Source organism: Stegodyphus dumicola, chromosome 4 (assembly GCF_044657685.1).
Source record: "Stegodyphus dumicola isolate Sdum_Otavi_A_Nest chromosome 4, ASM4465768v1".
NCBI classification, from domain to species: domain Eukaryota; kingdom Metazoa; phylum Arthropoda; class Arachnida; order Araneae; family Eresidae; genus Stegodyphus; species Stegodyphus dumicola.
Window position 1 is genome coordinate 240,497,061 of NC_140771.1, and position 17,208 is coordinate 240,514,268.

Here is a 17,208-nt window from a genome sequence, read left to right on the forward strand (position 1 = left end):
CATTTTTTGCTTTAAAAATGATTGAATTATGTTGTTCTTATCTTCCGGTTAAGGTTTTTATGCCTTTAGTAAATCTGCATGATTATGAACAATTTAAAAGTTGTTTAAGCCTAATTATTTTTCTCATGGCGGCGATGTTTGTTTACATTTGAAACTTGGCAGAATAGCGGATTTGTTGCCAATCTAGAGAAACTAAGCTTTGCAACAATAAAAACAACGCCTTCTTTTATTATTGCGAATTAAATCATGCTTAAGCCATTCTGCAATTTATTCGAGAAAATACGTGTTTAAGATTTACTGCGTAATTTTTAATATAGATATTTTGAGTTTTTATGTATTTTTGCCTTGTCGCGAAGTGAGAACTGAATTTAATTGAATGAAAAATACTGAATCGTCTGTGAAAGACTGTTTCTTTTTTGTTTTGCTTGCTTAATTTCTTTTATACATCGTTCTAGCTTTATTATAGTATTTGAACAGAACATGTGGCAACGATTAGATAATTTTTTTAATGATATAAATTTTGTGCATTCTGAGTTATAACAGGAACGAAATGTAACGCTGTTAAGTGAACCTAACGTCAGAGTGTCGCTATGGTAAACAAATATACTGAATTTTAAAGAGTGCATTTATTCTATTGTGGTTTATGCGCTATCGACGATGTAGATTTAATTCAATCCAATAAATTTAAATGAAATTCAAGACAAAATGCATATAATTGAATATTCCATACAAGGAAGTCATGCAGTGTGTATACATCAGATTTTTATTTAATATCCTGAGAATTTTGAAACAGTTGAAATGTTAAAAGTATATCCGGCTGTATATTTGCATTGTTAGTAAAAACCTTTCTTTTGCTTGATCTAAAGGGGAAAAGCTATCTGGGTTAACTCGGTGTTTCCCTCTAAATAGACACTTTATATTACTACAAAGTGGCAACGCGACATGCAATAAAATACACATTCGACTTGAATAAAATCTTATTTTAAAATACGATAAATTGCAACAATGAAGAGAACGTTTCTTTTCAATTGTGTTTCAGACGTAGATTGAATGCTAGGTATTATATTGTTGCATGTGTACCTGTTCGTAATAGATTGAAGAATGCAAAAGTTTGATAAAAAGTTAATAAAATGTATTCTTATAGCAAGAAATGTAACAAAACGCTAAGTTTTTCCTCAAAGATATTCGTACAATATCACACAATAGTTATATTTTTAACTACTAAAACGTTAAATAGAAAGCAAACCAAAGCGCGAAGAAAGCTAATCCGTTCAATAAAATTTACCGCAGCTACAGTGTCTCACAAAAGTGATGGGACACTTATGCTTTACAAAAGGAAACTGTAGTAAAATAAATTTAAAAAAACATGTAAAATTTTTTGTAGGTGTGTTTCATACTTAAATTTAGTAACAATTATTACATAACATACATTTTCTCAAAATATTAAAATATTAATTTAATAAAAATACAATTGTTTAGAACGGAGCAAGAAATGGTTCACATAAGTGATGGGACATTTACTTTTCCATCAAATATTCATCCAAAAATTTTACTTTTTAAAAGATTTTAATATTTTGTTGGATTTCCTTTTACCTTTAAAACTTGATTTAATCTTCTTGGGATGGATTCGACTAATTTTTTTGTGATTTCTGGAGTGATTTTACCCCATTCTTCTTGAAGCACCGATTTTAATTGTTGTTTTGAAGAAATGGTGTGTTTGCGAATTCTTGATTCCAATTCTTGCCAAATATTCTGTATGGGATTTAAGTCTGGAGACTGTGGTGGTGTTTTTTTTATTTCAGGACAGTTATACAGCAGCCAGAGTCTAATGTTCAAAGCAGTGTGCGTGGGGTCATTGTCCTGGTAGAATTTAAAATTGCTATGAAGGTTCAATTTTCGTGCTGAAGATTTCAAATTTTGATTTAAAATGTCAATATACTTGTACTGATCCATTATACTGTCAATAAAAACAAGAGTACCAACTCCAGCGGACGACATACACCCCCATGCAACAACTCCTCCTCCACCATGTTTTACTGTTGGCACCAAGTTCTGTTTTCGAAATTCTTCCCTGGGTTTTCTCCACACCAAGATTCTACTGGTAGAACCAAATATATTAAATTTACTCTCATCAGCAAATATAACTTCATTCCAGTAATCAGAATTCTTATTTATGTTGGATTTTGCGAAAGCCAGTCTGAGTTTTCTATTCTTTTCACTTACGAAGAATTTTTTCCTGGCTGCTCTACCGTGATATCCAGCAGATCGAATTACTCTTCTAATAGTCTCAGGTTTAACAATTACTCCATATAATGCTTGTAAATCAGCAGCAACTTTAGGAGCACTAATTCTTGGATTTTTTTTAATATTTCGAACGATAATTCGCTTTATTCCATCGGATAGCTTTGATGGTCGGCCAGGTCTTCTTTTATCCTGAATCATATGATTCTTTTTATATCGTTTAATGATATTGTAAACTGTTGAATGACTTAAGTTAATTGTTTCAGGAGTTTCTCTAATAGATTTTCCACGTTCAATATGCAAATTAATAACTAATTTTCGAATTTCAGGCAAAGTTTCTTTTCGTTTAGCATTCATGGCTGCACAGAGCTAAAAAACACAAAAATTCCAAAACAAACTGGAAAGAAATACTGCAGACGACTTTATAAATTATTGCCAATTGCTTTTGAGTAAAAATAAAAACCCCAAAAACTATTTTAATTGTAGTACGTAGTAGTATCTAATGGTGTCCCATCACTTATGTGAGCCATTTTTTGCTCCGTTTTAAACAATTGTATTTTTATTAAATTAATATTTTAATATTTTGAGAAAATGTATGTTATGTAATAATTGTTACTAAATTTAAGTATGAAACACACCCACAAAAAAATTTTGCATGTTTTTTTAACTTATTTTATTAGAGTTTCCTTTTGTAAAGCACAAGTGTCCCATCACTTTTGTGAGACACTGTAAGTAAACAACAACTGATAAATTCCTACTCAGCTGAGATGTTTGTCTCTGGCTTTTATAGCTTTTTAAATCAGCCGTGCGAGAGAGTTCTAGCAGTTTCTCGAAAGCAGAAAGCGTAGAATTACGGTTACAGCTAACATACTAGTCAATTACCTTTATTCAAATTAAATATAGTTACGGAGATAAACTTTTATTCAATGTTAAATGCACGTGCTCTTGTATTTTTACTTTTGCGGCGAAGCTTTCTCTTAAAATATGTCACGCGCTGCATTGCACATGGAAATAAAACAGTTTTAATTGTGATTTAATTAAAAATATCTAACTAAATGCAAAATTCGTAACAGTGTTCTCCGGATGTGATTTATTTGTGATATTTCTAATAAATGTGTTCTAAACAAGATTGTGTAGCCGTTAAATAATAACCGTTAAACCACATGATGTAAGGTTATCTCATTCTGCTTGAATCTTAATTTAGCTGTATTTCCATTTCGCAGATGGTCGCTATATTTCGTGTAGCTGCGTTTATATATCGAAAATTTCTTTAAAACATAAATTAAAATATCTTTAAATTGATATGAAAAGATCCGGCGAGCGAAATTGCAATTAAAAGTATTGAAATTGAAATGCCAAGCTTCACAAAAACATTCAGCTATGAATTTTAAATGAAAAATTGCCTCTTAATTTAATCCCTTAATAACCAACTGAAAGCACTTCGACCGAGTTGCTTATTCCTCAGAAGCAATATTTTCGTGTGATCCAAGAATTTAATTGCAAGTATTTGAAAAAAGTGCAGAAATCTGAATAACTGATCATATTTTTAACTGAAAAAAACATAGTTCCAGATTTCCTTCGAAATGTTTAAGAACATCGCTTTTTCATAAAGGAAGCATCAAGAATATATAAACTTCAATTTAAAATAATATAGTGAAGTTAAAAATAGTAAGTTCTTAAGTTAAAAATAGCAAAGTAAAAATAGCAGTTTCAATTTATATATTCTTGATTTTTCAATTTTGCAAATTTAATCAAGCAAATAAAGTCGGATTTAAAACCTGTTTTATTTCCTTGTACGAAGTAAAAAGGAAGTATTGTAATCGCGAAAAGCTTCAGGCAGCATATTTCAACGAAAATATCCACTTTGACAGCTTTCGAATGCAATTTAACGATGTTTTTGCGTGATATCTGTACGTAAGGACAGAATAAAAGATTCTTTTCCTCCATAAAAACTGCTTTAAAATGAATTCTGAAGAGGATTTTTCGTGGCGTCTGTACGAACATATGTACGTACGTGCGTACGTACGTATCTCGCAAAACTCAAAAACGAGTAGCCTCAGAACGTTGAAATTTTGTATATAAGACTACTATAACATGTAGATGTGCACCTCGTATTTTGGTTTCAATCGGCCGCACCAAACGTATATAAATATATTTATAAATATATCCACTCTGTTATCCGACTCAGTGATCTGTTTCTTTACTCTAATATGTTTGTAAATTGTACATTTTTGCTTTAAAAATGATTCAGTTATGTTGTTTTTATCTTCCGGTTAAGGGTTTTATGCCTTTAGTAAATCTGCATGCAATATTTTTAGAATTATCAAAAATTTTTAAATTGTTTAAGTGACGGTAAGCCTAATTTGATGGCGGCCATTGATGTTTACATTTGAAACAGGAGACTAGTGAATTTGTTGCCAATCTAGAGAAACTTAGCTTTGCAACAACAAAGATAACGCATTCATTTATTATTGCCAATTATATCATGCTTAATCTTTTCTTGAATTTTTTCGAGGAAATAAGCGTAATTTTTAATACAGATATTTTGAGTTTTTATGTATTTTTGCCTTGTCGCGAAGGGAGAACTGAATTAATTGAATGAGAAATACTCAATCGTCTGTGAAAAACTGCTTCTTTCTTGTTTTGTTTGCTTAATTTCTTTTATACAAAGTTCTAGCTTTATTATAGTATTTGAATAGAACATGTGGCAACGATTAGATAATTGATATAAATTTTGTGCATTCAGAGTTATAATATGAACGAAATATAATACTGTTAAGTAAAGCTAGCGCCAGAGTGTCGCTATGGTAAACAAAGTGAATTTTAAAGAATGCAATTATTCTAGCGCGAAGTAGGTTTAATTCAATCTAATAAGTTTAAATAAAATGCAAGAAAAAATGCGTATAATTTAATATTCCGTACAAGGAAGTGATGTGGTGTACACATCAGATTTTTTAATTTACAAAATCTGATGTATACACCACATGACTTCAATGGTATAATGGAATATATATACATACTTTTGCCAATGCCAATGATTATGAGTTACAGAATGCCTATGGTTCAAAACCACGTACCTCCACATCAGAAAAATATCTAAGTAGTGAGCAGAAATAGGTGTTGGTGTATTTAATTACGGCAAAGCACACTGGGGCTATCTGCCTAAGGGAAGAGATGCCTTCGTGGAGAACTTTCTAAGGGAAACTGGCTTGTATACACGTTACACATGAGGAAAACCACGAAAACACCCATACAGCCGGCCCGTTCGCGGGATTCAAACCTCGGACCGAACTACCAGTGTTCAGCGACTTTACCGCTCGGCCACCTGGTGGGCCAAGAGCAGAAATAAGAAAATTGCATTACGTTAAATCGTAATAGATCATGATGCACACTAGAGGGATCTACATTAGCTCGAAAACGTTTAGGGATACAGATGTCGCGCAAAAACATCATTAAATTGCATTCGATAGCGGTCAAAATGGATATTTGTGTTAAAATATGAAATTCGGAATATTTCGTGATAATAATACTTCCTTTACTTCGTACAAAGAAGTTTAAAAAAAAAAACTTGTTTTCAGTTTTGCAACTTTATTTAAGTAAAAAACATCGGATTTTAAACTTATTTTCAAAAACAGCTAAATCCCAGGTTTCAGTAGATGTACAGATAAGTTGACTGTAACAGCCATAAGAGCATTTGACGAGCACTTTTAGAAGAATGCTTTTAATTCTTTATAATAATATAATTTTTTATATCAGATCTGTCATGTGGAACATCATTTGATACCTCTATCATAAATAAAGGTCTGTTCAATGGTTCCGATAACGTAAACAGACGTTTTTCAAGCTCCAGGTGGTAGCTTTCTTTTTCACAGTATGATTTATCAAATATGTTATTCCGTTTGATATCTGAAAGATGAAATGTTATTTCGCAGTTGATAATCAATCATTTTTTGCAGGCCTTTGTGAATTATAGCTAGCATGTGCAAAAGCAATTCATTATAAATACCAAAGGTTATAAAATTTTATTTTGATGTGACGTTTGTGTTTAATGCAATATATTTTTCCCTAAAGAGCTATTTTCCCCTTTTTAGGGGAAACGCATCGTTTTTCAAGATACATTTCCTTAAAAATAAAGATCAATTTCCCCTACCACCACCACCATCACCACTCAAAAAAAAAATCGACAAATTAAGTTTCATTGGCTTTCAAAGTCAGGGTTAATAATGTGTATATTTAGTCGCGTGGTCCTGCTTCCAAAATTAGCTATTGTAGTCATTTCGTAAACAGAACAAAGAAACTTATAATGGTATATTAGGGAAATGTGATTCATTTAACAACTTCAGGGAAAAATAAATGAGTTAGTCTAATTACTCAAAAAGTACTATTGATCTCAAAATGGGATTTTGCATCGAATCACTGTAAACGTGTCGCGCCACTTTTCATTCCAGTCTGTTGCCATTCGGCAGAATGTAAGATACGTTTGTTGTGGATCAACAAGCTAAGCTATTTCAAAGAGCGAAAGATGCAGTTCTTAAGAATATCCCTTTCTTACTTTTGAATCAAATTGATTTAAATAATACAAATTTAAAAAAAAAAATCTGAAAGCTTTCAGATTCTATATTACGCTCAAAGGGGCGTTTTGTGTGTTACTTAAACCATAAAATTCAATTCAACAGCAATATCGCGAATTATCTTTAGAAAAGAGCATATCTTTAGAATTTCTGCTACATTTCCGAGCTGGAGATAAAAATGTTTGTTTTTCTTTTTTCGTACAGTGTTGCCATTGCTCGCTTTGAAATCGTTGAGTTTCTTAATCAACAACTCATAATGATTTACAAAATATGAAACAGATAATAAAACAAACTCCAAACTCGGACTTCCAGATGCCCATATTCGGGTGGAGATGTACGCTATTCAAAACTGGATGGCTGTAGGTACCGTTGCTTTTCATAATGCGAGAAACATACATAAATTTATGCAGATTCTTCATTATTTAATTTCTTTAAATAATATAGGGCGATAATATTTATTGGGAACAATTTAAAAAGTTATTCGCCGTTTATACTGAATCAATGCCAAACAAACAAAACAGAATTAATAGTCCTTCTGGGCAAATTGAACGTTTGGGCTAAAATTACATTTAATTCGTGATTTATCTAACAAAAAATATTCAGTATTTCCATAGAAAGACTTTATACATTTTTTATTTTTTTTTTTCATATTTTGTAAAACTTAAGTGAAATTTCATTAGCAAACTCAGTGATTCAAAAGCGAGCAGTGGCAACAATGCCCTAAATAAAACATTTTTATCTCCAGCGCGCGAGACTATCGGGAATTTTGTGTTTTTTAACATACCAACCATATTTGTTTACATTTGAAACTTAAGTCTTTTTGCACCTTCAGTGTCTTTTTGCCAAGTGGAACTAAAAGGAAACTTTTAGTTTTGTGCACCGAAAAATCTGCCTTCTTGCCCGCTGGCCGAATGTCTTGTTTTTGCGTAGGAATTCTAAATTTAATTGTAAAAATTGCTCTTTTTAATTGTTTTAACTGTATTTGGTGTTTTGTTTTTTTCTGTATCTTTCAAATTTTAATGAAGATATTTTGAGTTTTTATGTATTTTTGCCTTGCGAAGAAGTGAGAACTGAATTAATTGAATGAGAAATATATCTGTAATGAAATTCAAGGAAATAAGTTTAAATGAAAATGGAGGAAAAAATGCGTATAATTTAATATTCCGTAGAAAGAAGTCATGTGGTGTACACATCAGACTTTTTTCCTTGTCCAACATGTGGTATTTTTTCTACTCAACGAAAGATAAAGAGGTATGAATTGTAAGCTCTAGAAGGCATCTGTTATCAGATACTGATATTTTCCGATACTAAAAAAAAAAACGTAAACACTAATCGAAAAGGCAACAAAAGTCAATATTTGACATCATCAAACTTGGAGACCGATTCAAAGAGATAAAACAAAAACCAATAAATATTTTATGAATATGCTTGCGAAAAATTCTTATTTAAAATTATTTCCAATTCTGTAACGTTTCTTTACTTGCTCTTTTTTTTTCTCTGAAGACCTGTTAGATTTATGTATGCATAAATACTGAGAAATATATTTTAGAATTTTTAAATCCTTGTAGTAAAGGAAATGTAATCGGGAAAATTACCGGGTATCATATTTCAACGAAAATGTCCACTTTGGCAGCTATCGAATCGATATGAACAATTTTTTTGCAAGAGATCTCTACTTACGGACTGAATAAAGGAGTATTTTTTCCCAAAACGGATTGTAACATGGATTTAAAGTTGATTCAGACGGGATTTTTTCGTGACAATCCTACATACGTGTGCATGTATCGCTCATAAGTCAAAAACGATTAGCCGTAGATTATTGAAATCGTGCATATGGGACTGCTGTATCGTGCAGTTGTGCACCTCTTACATTTGTTGCAATCGGCCGGACCAAAAAGTATAGTTTTATATATGTATAATTACAAAACAAATTTTAAAAAGCAAAATATAAACATGCCTAGTATAAAGGTAAAAATTTGGTAGAGGTATTAAAGGTAAAAATTTTTCACTGATGTATTTTATTTTTTCACTTGCATTTTCAATTCTTTAAATAAAATAAAATTCACTTTATTTAAGGTTCAAGATTCTAATTAGAATTTACTTTATTTTTTCCTTGCTTTGGGGAAGGGCAGAATTTTCGGGTGAACTATTACAATTAAGATACATTGAAATGGTTCATTGGCTAATTCTGGATACAGAAAAGCAAAGATTTTTGTAGAAGAGAGATTTGAATTGGTTTCAATGTTCCTCCCCCCCCCCGACGAAGTGACATTGAAGTTGATTGAATTCCTCTTCTGTTATGTTCATTTTTCTTCAAATTTCCTTGACTTTTTTTTAATTGGGTCTTGCTTGTTTGAAAAGTTTTGGTTTTAATATTTTTAAAATTCTGTGTAGCATTTAATAGATATTTTTTTAATTTATTAATTATGAATTTCAATTTTTGATCTTTGTGAAAAATTAGTTCTAAATTTCTTACTGTATATAGATATATATGTGTATGTGTAATAAAAATCGGTAGAAGATGCTCATTGTAATATAATTTAACGTGGCAAATCGATGCATAATCCAAAAACATGCAGACATGGCCTCTGATTTGAACACATTTTATTTTCGTAATAGTGCAAGCCTTTATACGCATAAACCCAGTTGCGTAGGTAGCGCAGGGCGGGGGGGAATCTGTCCCCAGGCGGAGCATTCAGGGGCGCCACATTTATGTTAGGAAATTTTAGAATGAAATGTTTTCCATTCTTGGCACACAGAATATACGATGTAGGAGAGATTAAGAAATCTATTGCGGCTAAAACGGTTACCTGAAGTTATTTAATTAGGAATCATATTACTGTAAATATATATCCGGTCCTGTACATATTTACGTACTCTTCATAGTAATTTACGTCCTAATCAGTCATTATTTTTCCAACCATAGGGATTGTAGACATATACTTACAATTACAAAAGTGTTTCAAATAACGCAAATATTCATGTTTTGTCATTTTTTAATTCAATACAGAGGTTGTTCGTACATTTTTAGGCGATTTTCATTACAATTTTCCTAAATTTTTGTGTTTTAAATGTTCTGCTCGATAAACCTTATTCCTCACTATCTTTCTACAACGTAATTTCCAAGAGCCTTTTATAGTATTCCAAGAGCCTTTTATAGTATCGGGGGGGGGGGAAAGAGGTATTTTACCCCATTCTTCTTCAACAGCTTCCCTTTCATGGATCTCTTTTCACTGAAGCCATTTAAATGCCCCCAAGATTCATTTATTGTGATAAAATTTTCCCATTTTTGTTGGGATAAATGTTTCTTGTGAAGAATTCTGCAGTACGTAATGCGTTCGGCGATATGTCGCTGAGAAAGACGATGCACCTTATGTTTTTAAGTTTTTTTTTTTTTTTTTTTAAAGATTCAAATGAGCATTAATCACTTTGTTTACATTTGATATTGAGCATTTTAATGATTTTGCAACTTTACGGATATTCTTTTATGACTGAAGATCTTAGCTTCGCAACATTCGAAACATTCTGTTTTTTTCCTTGGACATGTATTTGGAACAAGTTTTCCGCCTGAACCCAAACTTTGATAAACAGAACCCAAACAGAGAATAAAGGACTCTTTTTTTTTTTTCAAAATGGATTCAGAAAGGATTTTATTCGAGACGTCTGTACGTGCGTATATACGTACGTATGTATGTGGTGGAAAATCTTCACTTGTCCTCGGGCACTGAAAACCCTAGCTACGCCTCTGTATAAACAGATTCTCAAACATCATTTATGGGTGCGACATGCATCCCACAGTTTAGTACAGCTACAATTTACTACAGCTTAGTATAGCCAATCACATTACGTTTCGGCTACGCGGGCTTTGACGTCGAAAGGGACAGTTCTCAGAACCCGCACATTTCCAGGAAACCCACGTAGCTAGGTTACCATGTTCACTTACTGCAAAGACTTGAACGCCAGTACCCGATTATCGCTCAGATTGAGATCACGTGATCCTTCAGAAGCAGAACTTTTGTCTGATTGATTGATCTCTACGCGTCACTGAGCTCCAGCCGAAACATATTTGGCAAAGTCTCAAAAAATCCCGTGTAGCCGGTACATCGTTTCCGGAGCTAGGCGGGACTTCGCTTCCAGCGAAGCTCTTTTTTCTAGAAACCCTCTCGTTTAAACCAGCGCTACCAGAATCTCGTTTCTCAGAATATTCTCGTCTAGCAGAGACAATCGCTAGATTTAATAACCTCTTTAGACAATGGACGATGTGGAAAGGAAACTCAGCGTGGCTAGTGGCAAGACAAAGCAGGAGAAAAGGAAGGGTGACCAAACAGAGGGAGCAAAGCGAAAAGGCTAAAAAGAGAACGAAATTGCGCAGCAAAATTTATAGAGATTGCATTTCGGATCACATTGCAAGCATATTCAGATACATATTCAGATGCTGGGGTTATGATTTCAGAAAAAAATTCTGTAAATCAAAATTATAATTTAAAACAGCAATAGCCTCTTAATTATCCCTCTCTATTCTTAACATAGTAATAACTTTTCTGGACTGCGTCATTTCTAGATCGATCTATGTCATATGGCTTGCATAACGCTCATGACGTAGCTAATTTGGAAACCGAATTCAAAATTTCGAGAACTGAAACCTCCCTCTTAATAAGTAACCTAAACCAAAACCTTCTCCTGGTTAGTCTGCCATATTGTATAACGTTGCACTTTAGCTCCTACCTCTCTCCCTTTTAAGACGCTATTTCGGTCTGCTCTCTTTCTATCGCAACAACATCAAAAATGTAAATAATTTTTAATAGGCACGATTAAAGTCTTAAGTCAATTGTGGCTGCAAATAACAATTTAAATAAAGCTGACTATTTAATTTTACTCGGCTGCCAAGTTTTATAGTATGGATCTACGTTCTAAGCCATCAACAATGCTACGTCTTTCCTCCATACATATATATAGAAATATATTACTAGGCTGAAAATTCGAATTAAAAAATTAGAATAAAAATTTTTTAAACCCGTCCTGTGCTTATAGCTGCAGGATTGAAGTAGAATAAACTTAAAGCATCTAAATTAATTAGTAAATTGGAATAAAAGCAAAGCAATTCCTCTGTAATATAGTAATTGCAACCGTGTATAAGAGGTTTAACACAATATTCAAAACTAATCCAATGAAAGAGAGAATTCATAGTAGAACAATCTCGAAAAATAAAAGTGCGAAAGGGAAAATATACAAATTATGCAAATAAAAGTTAATCTCCTTTTAATGAAACTCCAATTCAGAACTCATTAGAAGAAAATTAACTAAAGGTTCATAAAAGTTGATTAATATGTTTAGTTCTCCTGGTCCGTTTTATTCCAATTTACAAATAAATTTCCTTTCCAATTTTATTCCAATTTACTCATTAATTTAGATGCTTTATGTTTATATATATATAGGTTTTCTACTCTTATTTTTTTAATTTTAATTCTTGTCTTTTAATTGCTAATTCCTCAAAATTTCACTTGTTTAAATTTCTTTTTAGTAATTCACCACATATGGTATTATTTTTGGTTTTGACTTTTACCCTTGTCTACATGGATGACGAAACACGAATTAAGTGATTGAAGAATTAGGTTTGGAGGCAACTTCTCCTTGATAAGTCTGTCTCCCGCCTGCTCAACAATCATTCACTTATGCATTTTTCTAAATGAATTATTAGGATTAAATAATTTTTGGAATTTTATATTTATTCATGGATTTTGATACTTGCACTTGATTTACATATGTTCTCAGAATTTAAATGATATTGTAGATTAGTTAGCAACAATAATTTAACCATTTATTTGTTTGCATTAAATTTCATTTAAATTAACTTTAAATTTGCTTTTTACGAATGTATATATGTGGTAATACCTTCTTGAAAAAGACATCTAAGAAACTACTTGAAAGGACAGCACGTTTAATTACATTTAAAGTATTTTCATTTTTAACAAATATGTTAGTTATAAACTGAATTAACTTCTTCAATGCATTTTTATTTACGTCTTTATCGTCGTCGTTCTTTTACTGCATCTTGAGTCCAACTCACCTGATTGCCAACTCACAAAACGAAAAATAAAACATTAAAAGAATTATACGATGAACAATCTGTACCCCATCTGGTATTCAACATTGGCACTACATATATAATAATTTTATAAGATTTAAAATAAGCAAGATAACAGACATTTACTACTTTATGTAACAACCAATCTACAAATACATTGTATGTCATTCATATTCTTTATAAAGCATATTATAAACATCATACAACCGTTTCTAAATTAACAGAGAGTGACATGCAATAATACTCTCTATTAAAAAAATCGTCATCTTACTTTTTTAGGGAATAAAGGTTTCGTGTGTTATTTTACGCTACTTTCACAGTAGTATTTTAAGTTTATTCAGAGAAAATTTCAGCAGTGAATTTGTTTAGATCTAAATTTTTGTTCTGTATATGACGTAATTTATTTTAATTTTGGAGGAGATTTTTTTTTCAAGTAAGACTTGCCCAAAATATGAAACACCTATTATAGCAATGCCTCTTTGAAAGTTTACATCGGATCAGTTGTAGTCCACTTAAAAGTAAAGTTATGTTGCAAACCGAAGAAATCTCTGATGTTCTGGGACAAGAATATTTTTGGAAATGCTTAAACAGCTTTCAGAAGTTAATGGTACGTGAAACGGCACGAAAATCCAAAACTCTTCGTGTTATCATAACGGCATAGTTCCAATCGCAAAAATTTCGCTACCTTGTTAAAAACATGTGTATGCTATTCATCATAATTACATCAACCAGTGGCGTAACTAGAACTCTTGGGCCCCTATGTAAAAACATTTTTGTGCCCCCTATTAAATTTACAGTACTTTTAAGACGGGTAAAGGGGTGGATATGTATCCTGCCACTTGTAAAAAAAAGTGAAGTGCACAACTAGCTATTATAACACTCCCATATACAAAATTTCAACGCTCTACGGCTGATCATCTTTGAGTTATGCGAGATATATATCTCTATCTCTCTGTACACATTCGTATGCACGTATATGCGAACGTACAGATGTCACGAAAAAAAAATCCCTTTTGAATCCGTTTTAAACCCATTTTGGAATCCTTTTTGAAAGGAAGAGCCCTTTATTCTGTCCGTACGTACAGATGTCACGAAAACAAACTTTATAAATGGATTTGAGAACGGTCAAAATGGATATTTCTGTTGAAACATGATACCCGACCTTTTGGTATATGTAACACTGAATTCAACTTTTATGGGGGCACCTTGTCCTTGGTCATAGTATTTATAAAAGAATGCGTATTTTTTTAAGGTTAATTATGTGAATGTAGTTTAGCAGAACATTCAAGGGCCCCTTAAGCTTTCGGGCCCCTATGAGACAGCACTCTTTGCATACCCTTATTTACGCCACTGACATCAACATGGTATAATGAACCAAGTGTTGACACTCAAAGCTTCGTAAAAGAGCCAGTACGCGGGTTACATATTTCACAAGTGCACATCAGCGTAGCTACTGAGGGACCAATGAGTTACTATTGCTCTTGTGACGCTAAGCGTATGTTGTTTAAGTATTAATTTGCATTTGTTTCGCAGTTATAAATGTATGGCGCAATAGTAGAAAATCTCGTAGTGCTTTCGTTTTTTTTGAGTTTAATTTAATCGCTGACATTTCACTTCGATTTTTATCACGCATCAATATTTGGATTGATGTTCACGGCATATTGTTGCTCTTTACATCGAGAAAATGACTCAAGCAGCCTCGAATATTATGCATTTACTAAAATCTGTGGATCAAGAGAATTCAAGTGTATAGTTCTTTTCTAATTGAGCTGAGAAGGACTGGAAGTGTTACAATGAATCTAATGTTTTCTTATTTCAGAGCTTGCATTCTTTTGGTTTTTAAAGTGTTAAGATTCAGAATACATATTGTGTATGGTCTGATTATATGCATTGTTAAAAGTTATATTTGAATAAATTGAATATATTCGTTGTGAATAAGGTAAACTCATTCTGTTTGATGAGTATTTCTTATGTAGACAATACATTTAAGAGTGAGCAGTTATTAAATGGGAAATTCAACACACTAAATGTATACGAATGCAAATTAGTAAAATTCTCTACACGGTAAAAGGAAAAAAATTCCTGCAGCGAAGCATTCAAATTATATTTTGCCTTTTTCAGATGACAAAAAATGTAATAGTTTTATGTAAAGATAGCGTTTGGGCTCAGATGTTTATCACATATTTATTTTTTCATCTTATTTAACACTTATTAAGTAATATTTCACATAGATATTTTTACGGAGTATCCAATATGTAATTGTATTTATTTCAATTTTTTTTAACTAGGTAGCGAAATCTTCACAGTTGCCCATATTTTATCTAACTATGCAACGAAAATTTTCAGAAGAAATGGACGATGCTTTAATTATTTTTTACAGAAAATTGCGTGGCAGAATATTTTCAACCATCTTGCTTAAATCGTAAGGCACGCGAAAGACAGACAGACGCGACAGAGATATTGGATACCCATTGCTCCATCCTAAAAGCCACTCCCTCGTTGGTTATACAGATGTGCATTTGTGAAATATGCGCGCGGGTTAAAACGTTTGGAGTCCCCTGATCAATCTATAGCTGTACACGAACCATCCAACGCGAGCAAATTCGGATGGTATGTTTTAAGAATACAGCAAAATTTATGCCACAGTTAACTTTTAACATGTTATTTAATCAAAAGTAATATGGGCTGTACTGTGTTCTTAAATCTGTATTTTGTATATTATAAGTACAGCACAAAGTAAACAAAGAGGATTTCTGTGTGCAAAATGTGTAATTTGTTTGTAATGTGCAATTTTGCTCTTTATTTAAGAGCTCTTAATTTATTTATCTGTTGTATCAAGTTATTTATTTAAGTCTGTCTTATATAACGAAGTTATGTACTATATAATCCAGTTATGTCAGTTTTAAACAATTACATTGTTCAGAATCTATGTTGAATTGTCAAGAATAATGTTCAGCGTAATATGTTGCAAAGAATGTATAGTGTATTAAGTGTAGCATTGAGTTGTAAATGTGCCTTAAGTACAGTGCAATGATCAATGCAATGCATATTATGAAATGTATATTGCAGCGAGTATGTGTAGCAATGTGTTAACATGCGATGTAGCCAGGAAAATGTTTAATTTCGCACGCAGAAAAATCTATATTTTGCCCTTGTATGGCCATGTACTTTGCCCTTGTATTGTTTTCGGAGTGTAGCTTCAGATAGTTGCGGGATCCGGACGATACCCGACTAGTCTATGTAAGCCGTCCGGGTGTCCGGACCTGCTCTCACCTGTCACCTGTCACCTCCTTTGTGACGAGGTAAAAAAAAATTCACTTATATGACTTGGGCAAAGAACGTTTCTGTCAACACATATTCTTTGACTTGGGCCCAGTTTCTTTCCTTCAAAGGCAACGCAATATCTCGTATCGCACTTCTCATTTGACTCCTAGATGTCGTCACGAGCAAGCCTTCCCTGTTGTTTGGTACCACTATGTTTTTGAATGCCATCTGACAGCAGGAAATCACCTCCCTCTTCCTATCAACAATAGTGAAGCTTATCACCGCTTCCTTATAAAGCACAAACCGGCAGTAAATACAATTTGCAAAGTTGTTAACAAGCTCAAGAGAATGGGCCAAGATTTGTGCTCTCCTCATTAACCAAAACTCTCAAGACATGATACACTAACTAAGTCAGCATGCAGTTCCACATTCTCAGACACATAAGTCTACTCCTAAAATTTACATAAGTCCCTATTACAGACACCTTTCAAATAATGTACAATCAAATGTATTTAACATTTCCTCTTCTGTATATGCATAATACTTAATTTTTTTTTTAATTTTTATTTATTTTATTTTATTTTATTTTATTTTTATTTTAATTTTATTTTTCTTTTTTTTTCCCTATGAGCCTGTATTTTGATCCTATTATTTTGTAACTGTATTTTTGTATCTGTATATTTAATTTGTATTTTTATTAGAATTTTATTGTGAATGTGCAAAATTACCATAGCAAATTGCAACAACAAATGTCAAAACGGTAAAACGAATGCAATCTGCCCTTGTATGGCCATGTAAATGATCTTGTTAACATCCTAAAAAGCTCCCGAGGCGGCCTCTTGAGGCCCCAGGGAGTTGTTCCTGGTTAGTGGAGGGCGCGGGACACATGCCTGTTTACCTCTGTTAGACATCAGGCGTCCCCGTCCTCCGTTACCAACCTACCAACCTGTTGTTTGGTACAATTGGAAGCACACTCGAAGCATATTCAAGAGGTCCAGGATTCGAGACCGGGTGAGGGCAGTGCTCATTTTTCACGTAGGCTGCTTC

The 17,208-nt window shown here is 32.6% G+C and overlaps 1 protein-coding gene across 2 annotated transcripts in view; it reads left to right on the plus strand.

The window, feature by feature from the left end:
- LOC118190791 (glycine receptor subunit alpha-2-like) overlaps positions 1-17,208 on the plus strand; it is a 96,730-nt gene that overhangs the window by 61,689 nt on the left and 17,833 nt on the right. The gene's annotated exons all lie outside the window — the stretch shown is intronic.